At 37.3% G+C, this 10,439-nt stretch overlaps 1 protein-coding gene across 1 annotated transcript in view; it reads left to right on the plus strand.

The window, feature by feature from the left end:
* Positions 1-8,339, plus strand: part of BANK1 (B cell scaffold protein with ankyrin repeats 1) — a 437,320-nt gene extending 428,981 nt beyond the window's left edge. Inside the window, exon 20 of the mRNA XM_073601593.1 lies at positions 1,126-8,339. The gene's annotated coding sequence lies outside the window, so the exon portion shown is untranslated. The remainder of the gene's footprint in view (positions 1-1,125) is intronic.
* Positions 8,340-10,439: the final 2,100 nt, after the last annotated feature.

Consider the following 10,439-nt stretch of genomic DNA (forward strand, 5'->3'; position numbering starts at 1 on the left):
TCGCTTCTCCAAATTTACAATGAGGGCACCACCAGAAATCAGCCCCCCATGTGAATGAATAAGGGAGACATAGTACCCCTACTCATTCACAAAAAAAGTGAAAAGAAAATCATCATACAAATACAGTTTTTGACCTGTCTTTTATTAACAAAAAATAAGTTTCATGATGTTCAACCACATCATGCCCGGGGCATGCAGAAAGAAAAAAGCTGACAACCTTAACTCTACACTATTCCTGGCCATGTAAGTGGCCCAGGTATCCTCAGTGGTTGGTAAGGAATAGGATGCAGCAGGTGCAGACACATTGACAGGAAGAAGCTGTCATGCTTATCCACACGGAACACCCCTAACATTCAGAGGAACGTCCAAACAGTGAATTAGTCTGAACTTCAGAATGAACAATCAGCTTATCATTTCTTTGGCATATGTTCCCCAGAGAAGTGCCTGCCCCCATGCCATTTGTTTGACAATCCCTTGATCATTAGCCTAGAAAATCGCCACTAATATCTAAGATCGGGCTCCAGCTAACTTCACCAGGGTTAGGTTTCAGCACTCTGGGCTGGTGTGATGAGAAAGAAGGCCAGAGGACACCACTGTGGGAGGGGAGTATTTGAAGGGGCAGAGGACAGCGCTGTTGAGGACGGAGAGTGATGTGAACTGGACAGAGAACACTGCTTTGAAGGGGAAACTGTGATGTCAAGTGGGGTAATGTGATGTAAAGGGAGGATTATGATATGCAGGGGGGACTGAAGAGACCCATGTAAAAACATGATTGTGATATAAGAAAAGGGGCTGTGGTGTGAAGGATTGCTCAAATATGTAATTCGGTCCTTGGCTGGAGGAAAAGTTTACTGATCGGACCTCCATAAATTTTAATTTAGTACCCCTGAATTAGGTGATGCCCATATTTTTATAGCTCATATTGAGAATGACCAGACAGGGTTTTACTAGAGTGCTGTGAGAAGTGTGTTCATGTTACTACAAATACATTACAAGTAGGGTTTTTTATTTTCTTGGTTATCCCTCTTAAATTACACTGTTGCATGTAAATCTGATTTATAAGCCACATACCATATCAAGTTTTTTTTTCTAGTACTGGGTAACAGTCTTTTTTTTTCTTTACAGGCTACAGGCTTTGGTCAAAAAGACAGACTTTGTGGAGAAGCTGATATACAAAAGTGGACCAACCATTACTTAATTACAGCATTGACACAGGCTACCTTCTTCAGCCTAATTGCACTATACTTGTGTTTGGCAGAAAAGAGAGACAACAGTAGGAGATCTGGACCATGGGTCGCAGAGCTTGCTTTGTCTTCTCAGCACTTTGTATGACATTAATTTATTATATTCTTTATATAAGTATTTGAAGTATATAAGGAATTCATATTAAAGCATAACTCCAGTTTATAAATTATTTATTACCCCTGGCCCAAGCACCCCATTTCCCCCAAAACCTCACCCCGGCCTTGTTCAACATATGTTAATTTTGTTTATCTTAAATTTCTCTATAGTTACTTTTTTAACCAATATAAAATTGCAGTCTTGGGATTGCTTTGTTCCCATTCCTCCTTGTGGTTATCATTGGGTTTGTTGCTGATCATAAGATTAAGTGGCAAGTTAAATGGAAGAACTTGCACATTCATCATTTGGCAGACTATGTGAATATCTATGTGTGCGAGTAAGATTATTTAAATTGCTTTTTAATGTTTTAAGGATAAATTTGAATAATATTAATATTAATTTAGTGCTAATCGAAAATAGTTGATGCTTCATGGTTTTTGTGTGACTATACAGTATATTAAACAGATAGCAACAGAATTCTTGTTCACAATTGTGGTAAATCAAATATTGCAAGATAAGCCACTTAGTGCATATGTGTTATTCCAAACCATGTAACCTGTCACAGAAAGGTTTTGCCCAGGGGCAGTGCCAATAAATTTTTAATTAGAGTAGTATCTAGACTGTCAATGACATAGAGAAAGTAAAGGGCAAGAATTGTACCATGATATTGAACAGAAAGCACATATATGGGGATCAAAGATGGTTATTCCATGTACACATCTATTTCAATATATACAGTAAATATAAGCAATCCCTTAAAACAATTTGCAAATATATTATTTATTTTAAGATGAACAAATTTCGATTGATTAACTAAAAAACTATTAGATTTCTTATTTCACAACATTCCATCCAATATTTAAATAATTTTATCTAATTTATGATTTCAAATATCCTTTTATCAGTTGGAACGAAGGAAAGCACATTCAACTATTAATTATATCTGCCTAAAACGAAGCACATAATAGCGTAAAGCTAACAGAATAGCATAAAACCAAGATTAATTCAGAAAACAAATGAACTACTTGAAACCCTCTGGGTCTGCCTACAAAGCAAAGAAGAAGAATTTCCATTGAACGGGTGTAGTACTGTATATAGGCTCTCAGGTCAGTCATGGAAATAGAATTGGCTCTAATGCATGGTTAGAAAGTCAGGACCCTGTCTGATAATAAAGATAAGTAAAAAAAAAATACAAAATGAAGTTCTGCTTAAATGGTACTTGTGTATAAAGGTATAATTTGGTTGGTTGCTGAGCTTGAGATTAGGTGGCAAGTTAAATAGTGAAACTTGCACATTCATCATTTGGCAGACTAGGTGAATGTGTATGTGTGTGAGTAAGGTTATTTTAATTGTTTTTTAGTGTTTTAAAGATAAATGTCCCCAGGACAGTCTGGGGATTATAATATCCTGATAACCCAAACAACAATAAAGAAAGAAGTTCTAATTATGGGTCACTTCCCTATGGAGGACATTAACTGGAGTTTTCAAAGAGTGTTCACAAGCAGGAGCAAAAATTAGTTGGAGGCATTGAAAGGCTTTCTCTAAAACAGTTGATAAAAAGCCAAACCAGAGGGGATTCAATTTTAGAACTGGCACTGACCAATAGGGGTTTGAGCACCTGGTGCTGAATTGGGAGAAAATGTGGGTTCTAGTGATCACCAATTTCTTTGGTTTGATATTAGAACAAAAATGAAGAAAGCATGCATAAAAGCAAAAGTTATAGATTTTAAAAGGAAATGGAAGTCAGTAATCAGTGGGCACTGGTGATTTGTAAATGAAGGGTGTTAAATTGAATAGTAAAGGAGAATTGTGCATATACAATTAATAAATTATGTCACCATGACATGGCTATCATGGACATAAAAAGTGATACACTATGCCTCATCCCTAAATAATACAGAACAAAATAGAGACCACAGAAAATGTGACTTTTTAGGCACCGTATCGAACACACAAAATCGTATGTATATGTAAATTACAACAACAATTTAACCACTTCAGCCCCGGAAGATTTGGCTGCTCAATGACCAGGCCGTTTTTTGCGATTCGGAACTGCATCGCTTTTACTGACAATTGCGCGGTCGTGCGACACTGTACCCTAACAAAATTGACATCTTTTTTTCTCACAAGTAGAGCTTTCTTTTGGTGGTATTTGATCATCTCTGTGGTTTTTATTTTTTGTGCCATAAACAAAAAAAGAGCAACAATTTTGAAAAAAAACACAATATTTTGTACTTTTTGCTATAATAAATATCCCCAATTATTTTTTAAAAAAAAGCAATTTTTTTCCTCAGTTTAGGCTGATATGTATTCTTCTACATATTTTTGGTCATAAAAATCATAATAAGCGTATATGATTGGTTTGTGCAAAAGTTATAGCATATAATAGGGGATTGAATTATGCCATTTTTATTATTATTTTTATTTTTACTAGTAATGGTGGTGATCTGCAATTTTTATCGGGACTGCAACATTATGGTGGACACATTGGACACTTTTGACACATTGTTGAAACCATTGGCAATTATACAGCGAATGCTATAAAAATGCACTGATTACAGTGCAAATGTCACTGGCAGGGAAGGGGTTAACACTAGGGGGCGATCAAGGGGTTAACTGTGTTCCCTAGTGTGTGTTCTAACTGTAGGGGGAGGGAACTGACTGTAGAAGATGACAGATCGTGGTTTCTAGCTATTAGGAACTCACCATCTGCCTCTCCTCTCCTCACAGAACAGGGATTTGTGTGTTTTACACACACACGTCCCTGTTCTGCCTCTCGTGCTCACGATCACGCGTAGTCTGCGGTCATCGCAGCCACGAGCATCAGCACCCCCGGAGTGCAGCGGGCGCGCCTGCCTCTGGCACCTGCTATCCCTCTTAAAGGAGCCGATGTACAGCTACGCTGGCTTGCAGGATCACGCTGACCTGCTGCAGTATAATGATGGCGGCTGGTGAGCAAGTGGTTAAAACTATTAGATAGTATTAACCCAAACTAGTGTGTGAGCATACACACCCCCTGTATACAGGTAGGGAGCCTCAAAAGTATTGACACTGGCACATACATAATGAAACAAATACAATCACCAAGGACAAATAATATAGCGGGGGGCTATCTCTGTGCGTCGCCTCACACTAGGCAGACAGGGCTGTGCTCAACATGTTTCGCGTTGACAAATAACGCTTCTTCTGGAGCATAAAGGGTTACTTACAGTGTTAAATCAAGCAAAATATGTGGACCACAAAAGAGCAGAGCCAGTGGATCAAAAGGCTAAATCTATGAAGGAGACAAAACCTTTTTTGGTAAATCAGTGACAAACAGAAAGATGGGATCACACAAATTAAAACTGGGTATTTTAATGTTTTTAAAGAGGACAATACCGTGGACATAGCCAACCTCAATTTCAGCAAAGCATTTGGTATGGTTTTACATAATGGGCTCATAAAAAGTTGCACAAGTTAGGACTTATCCCTTGGGTGATTCAGTGGATATAAAGCTAACTAAATTATAGATATCAGAGTATGGCTGAAAAAGGGGTTCATTCAGAACAGAGACCGGTCATAAGTGGTGTACCAAAAGGCTCTGTACTAGGTCCTGTTCTATGTAATCTGTTTGTTGGGTAGGTCTTTTCGCTGATGACACAAAAGCATGCAATAGGGTTAATATTTCTGGAGCTAAATGCAGCATGGGACATGATTTAGCATTGCTGAAAGACTGGTGAAAGCACTGCACTTCAATCTTTTTAAATGAAAGAAAGCACTTAGGAAAAAAAATATCATCTGAGAGTATAATATTAGGGGTACAGTTTTGGCCATAACTACAAAGAAAAATATTTGAGGTGCTTATTTCACAGAATTGCAAGATGAGCAAGCAGTGTGTCCTATCAGTGAAAAAAGCCAATAGAAACCTGTAAATCTATACTGGACAATTTTTTCTTAAAGTGACAGACTTGATGGACTACTTTTTTTTTTGTAACTGATATGACATGACTGTAAATTTTGTAAGCAAAAATACAAGAGCAAATGCTAATATGTATTTACAAGAATTAGATAAAATATCTGCAAGGCCCAGTTTAAACAGAGTTTCTAGACCATATGTCCTGTCATACAGTTTAAAAAATAGTTCCAATTTACCTTTGTCACCCATAATCAGTTTAACTCTTTCTCAAAGGTAACTCAACGTCCTCTGTACATGTCTGTCTCTGTAATACTTAAACTAAGAAAATTTTATAACTTTTTTTACTTTAGTTTGTACTGATCCTAATTTTTAGGTTTTTAAAGTTGTGTAATTTGTATCATTTTATTCAGGAAAACCTTAGAATCTCAGTTTTAAAATCTTTACATTTATTAGGCTCAAACACACACACATTATATTGTATATAGGGAATATTTTCCAAATCGCTAATACATTACTAAATTTTCCAAATCACTAATATATTATTAGTTAGGAAATACCCTTGAACTTTCTAAACTCTCAAAGCAAATTTCAGTTTCCCATTTTTTCACAGGAAATAATGCAATGATTTCTTCTTGCAGACAGGTTCATCGCCAGGTTATAAAGAACTCACCGATTTATTCAAAATGCTGCCAATAATTTTTGCGACCTTACACCAGGCATAATCCATTAGTAGCAATAGAGAGAAAATAGAACAATTATCCCACTGTTTTTTATAACAGTCTGCTTCTTTCTCACTATTTATTCCCATTTCACTTTAGCATCATTACTTATCATTTACAAAATGTATAAATTGGAGAAGAATTTAGCTAAATAGATCAAACTGAAAGCGCAGCAAAATTAAAAGCATTTATTTCACTGATTTGTGAAGAAAAATCTTATCCAGCCTAGTTTTCTGTGCCTTATATAAAAAGAGAAATATAAAATAATTATTTATCCCTATCTAGTGTTAGTAATGCTCCAGAACTAATAACCGATTGAAATAGGTAGTGTGAATACTTACTGGGAATGTTTGTCTACTTACCATTTCACCTCTCTGGCAAACTAAATTAGTTTTGGCGTCTGAATCAGTTAAATGCTACTAGGTACCTACAATGAGCAACTCTTCACAACATCTCTTCACAACATCTCTTCATTGTGTTTTCACAGATTTTGCTGAATTGAGCTGTAGATTCATGGACATGGGAAGCAAACTATATGATATGTTCACACAGATATGGCTACAGAAGGGGGAGATATAGTAATACTTGGGCCCTCAGAATCTGATGCAGCTGTGTATTGTAGCTGCTCCAGATTTTGCTCACTTTTTCAGTTTTAGCAAATCCCTCCAATGAAACATTTCAGGGTGCAAAAAGTGTCATGGAAAGTGTATAATATTTTTTTTTTTTAATTTAAATGATCTTTATTCAGTTTTCCAAAATATATAAAAAGAGGTTTTCCTCTTTTTCTTTTTTTATACAACAATTCTTAAATACACCTTATACAGAGCCTTTTATAAATATAATAACAAAAAACATTACTATCCAGTTTCCCCCTTCCCCCCCCCCCTACCCCCCCCCTCTTTGTCCCCATCATACCCTCCCCCTTATCTTACTCCTCATTACTACCACACCTTCCTATTACTTAATATCGTACATCCATTACCTTATCTCTTCCTACATCCATTTTACATAGGATAACCCACTTCCTCTAACCATGGCAACCAGATTTTTTTAAATTCCTTTAAATTTCCTCTCCTTGCATATACTACCTTTTCCTTCCATATTGTTTCCGTTACTGTTTTAAACCAGTCTTCTTTGGAGGGGGGTTTCTCTGCCTGCCATCTCTGCGCTATTAATTTCTTTGCCTGAAACAGGCACCTTAGCACTACTTTATTTTTAATATTCCCCAACCTTTCCCCCACTCCCATAATGCACAGTTTTGGGTGCATTTTGAGTGACAGCTTAAAGATCTTATTTATGGTATCTAATATTTCCGTCCAATAACGGTATAGTTTTGGACATTTCCAAATCATATGGATCAGGTCCCCGGTGTTTTGGCACCTAGGGCATTTAGCATCCCCCCTCCGCCCCCATTCAAACAGTTTTTTAGGAGTATAGTATGTTCTATGTAAAAGCATTAGGTATGACATCTTCTGGGCGGGCGAAACTGAAACTTGGTTCCCCCCCGCCAATATCTTTTTCCATTGGTCATCCGGAATTCTACCCAAATCTCTTTCCCATTTACTTCTGCACTTAAGGTTTTCTGAACTCATAATACTGTTTCTGCATATATATGGGTAGAATTCCGCTATGGGTCCATTAGGTCCATCAGACCTACTTATTCTTTCATATATGGGGGAGGTACTCCACACCGGGCCTTGTTCCCCAAACTGAGCTTTTAAAGCGTGTTTGATTTGCAAATAGCTATAGTATGAGTTGTTTGGTATATCAAAATCCTCTTTTAGTGCAGCAAACGTTTTTAGGGAGCTACCATTATATAGTTGATTCAGGCTAACTATGCCCTTTAATTCCCATATCTTTATTTTCCCCATTGATCTTAACTCTTGTAGGTTCTTGTTGTTCCAGAGTGGCGCTTCTTTAACCATACCCCCCATACCCCTCATATCCTTTATAGATCTCCATACTTTTATTATTAGCTTAACCGTAGGGGGTCTATAGACAAAAGAATTCGCCTCCAAGACCTCCACTAATGTCTTATGTGGTGCATCTACAGTCATCAGTCCCCCACTTTTATTCCCTTTAGGATCAGTGTATAATATAATACAAATCAATATATATATAATCGATTATGTTTGCTCTTTTTCCTCATTTGATTCTTTTTAGATTTTCTGTAACATACAGTAAGCAATATTTATAGGTTTATGTTGTTATTAATAAACATTACGAGAACTGTTGATGTAACTATTATCTTGATGTTGTTTATTGACCTGATTTTTTCCTTTCTGATAATATTTTTCCTAAAAAAAAGTTCTAAAAATTGCAATATTATGTAATTAGGAATTCAAAAAATATGTATATTTAAAAATAAAAGCTGAATAAATATATGAATATTCTGATTATTTATATTAACATATTTCCACCGTATACATGAGATGCTTATATGTTGTAAAGCTACAATATATGTGTAAAAGAAAAATAAGTTTATAAATTTCATTATTCATTTTATTTTTTATTTTTTGACAGGTAAACGTCAGCTGTTAGGAAAGACGTAAAAAATGATAGAGCAACAGTAATGTGTTCTATTCTCTAACATACCCAAACATTCATTGAGAATTGATGCTATCACGTGTATGCCTGTCTATATACCCATGTCCAAAATGGCCTGCAAATATTGTGTTAGATAGGCATATCATTACAAAGGTGGAAAATACAGTAGTTTCGATGTGTGCAAAAGCCAAAGTATTTTGAAGCTTTGGATAGAATGATAAGATATTAGAACCCCTGTCAGACTGCAATTGTCATTTGTGTCTCCCATAGCTAAATGCATTCTCTCTATTTGTCCTGGTGACCAATATCATTGGATATGAAAGTAAAAGATAAATGTAAAAATCTGAGTTTTCACCAAATCAGGAACAAAAGTCTTCCAATGAGAAATCCAAGTGATATGTTCTTATTTACTACTGACCTACCATAACTTGTCCTGCACTGTGGTGCTTGTGGAGGTGGCCATAGTGGAAGAATATGGCTTTACTCACTCAGCTCACAGCTTCTATGGGGAATAGTGAGCAACACAGTAGAGACATTACAGAATCTCACATAACATCTCCTGGGACTACCAGTCATAGGCAGCAGTGCTTCAGATCTTACATGGCTAACATAGAGATATGAAGCTAAAGGTACAGAAGTACCTAAGCACTCTAACATACCAGGAGGAGCACTGCAATTTTCAGGAGGAATTCCAGACAGAAAGCTCTTTAACCACTTCAATACCAGGCACTTAGACACCTTCCCGCCCAGGCCAATTTTCAGCTTTCAACGCTGTCGCAATTTTTGCAATGACAATAGCGCGGTCAAGCTACACTGTACTCAAACAATTTTTTTATCATTTTGTTCCCACAAATAGAGCTTTCTTTTGGTGGTATTTGATCACCTATGCGGTTTTTATTTTTTGCGCAACAAATAAAAAAAGACCAAAAATTTTGAAAAAAATACAAGTTTTTCTTTGTTTCTGTTAAAATTTTTTGTAAATAAGTACATTTTCTTCAATGACAGGCACTGATATGGCTGCACTGACGGGCACTGATACGGCGGCACTGATGGGCACCGATGAGGTGGCACCAATGAGGTGGCACTGATGAGGTGGCACTGACGGGCACTGATGATGGGCACTGATAGGCGGCACTGATGGGCACTGATAGGTGGCACTGATGGGCACTGGTATGCAGCACTGATGGGCACTCATAGGTGGCACCAATGGGCACTCATAGGCAGCATTGATGGGCACTCATAGGTGGCATTGATGGGTACTTATGGGTGGCACTGATGGGTACTTATTGGTGGCACTGATAGGTGGGCACTGATGGGCATGGATGGGCACTGACAGGTGTCACCGATGGACACTCATTGGTGGCACTGATGACACTGATTGGTGGCACTGATGCCACTAAGGGTGGCATTGCTGGGCATCACTGCAATATAATGGTGCCAATCAGTGCCCATTTGTATTCTCCTGAAAAGTAACAAACACTAACAAAAAATGTAATTATGTAACACTGTAAATTTTATGCAGTGCTTTACATATATATTGTATATTCACATCAGTCCCTGCCCTCAAGCAGCTTACAATCAAAGGTCCCGAAATCACATTCATACACATCGCAGGGCCAATTTAGACAATAACTATCTAACCTACTACCATGTCTTTGGAGTGTGGGAGGAAACTGATGCAGACACAGGGAGAACATGCAAACTCCAGGCAGGTAATGCCGTGGTTGGGATTTGAACCGACGGTCCTAGTGCTGCTAAGTGGAAGATGCTAACCACTTAGCCACTGTGCTGCCCCTATCCTTCTTTTGTAAACAACTTTACCATGCTTTGTGCTAGGAACTGTAGTGTCAGGACAAATAGAACAATTAGCAAAATACATCTGTACTATGGCAAAACTACTACTGGTTGCAACTGTCATAAACTTTGTCATAAAATAC

Source organism: Aquarana catesbeiana, linkage group LG01, assembly GCF_042186555.1.
Source record: "Aquarana catesbeiana isolate 2022-GZ linkage group LG01, ASM4218655v1, whole genome shotgun sequence".
NCBI lineage: Eukaryota > Metazoa > Chordata > Amphibia > Anura > Ranidae > Aquarana > Aquarana catesbeiana.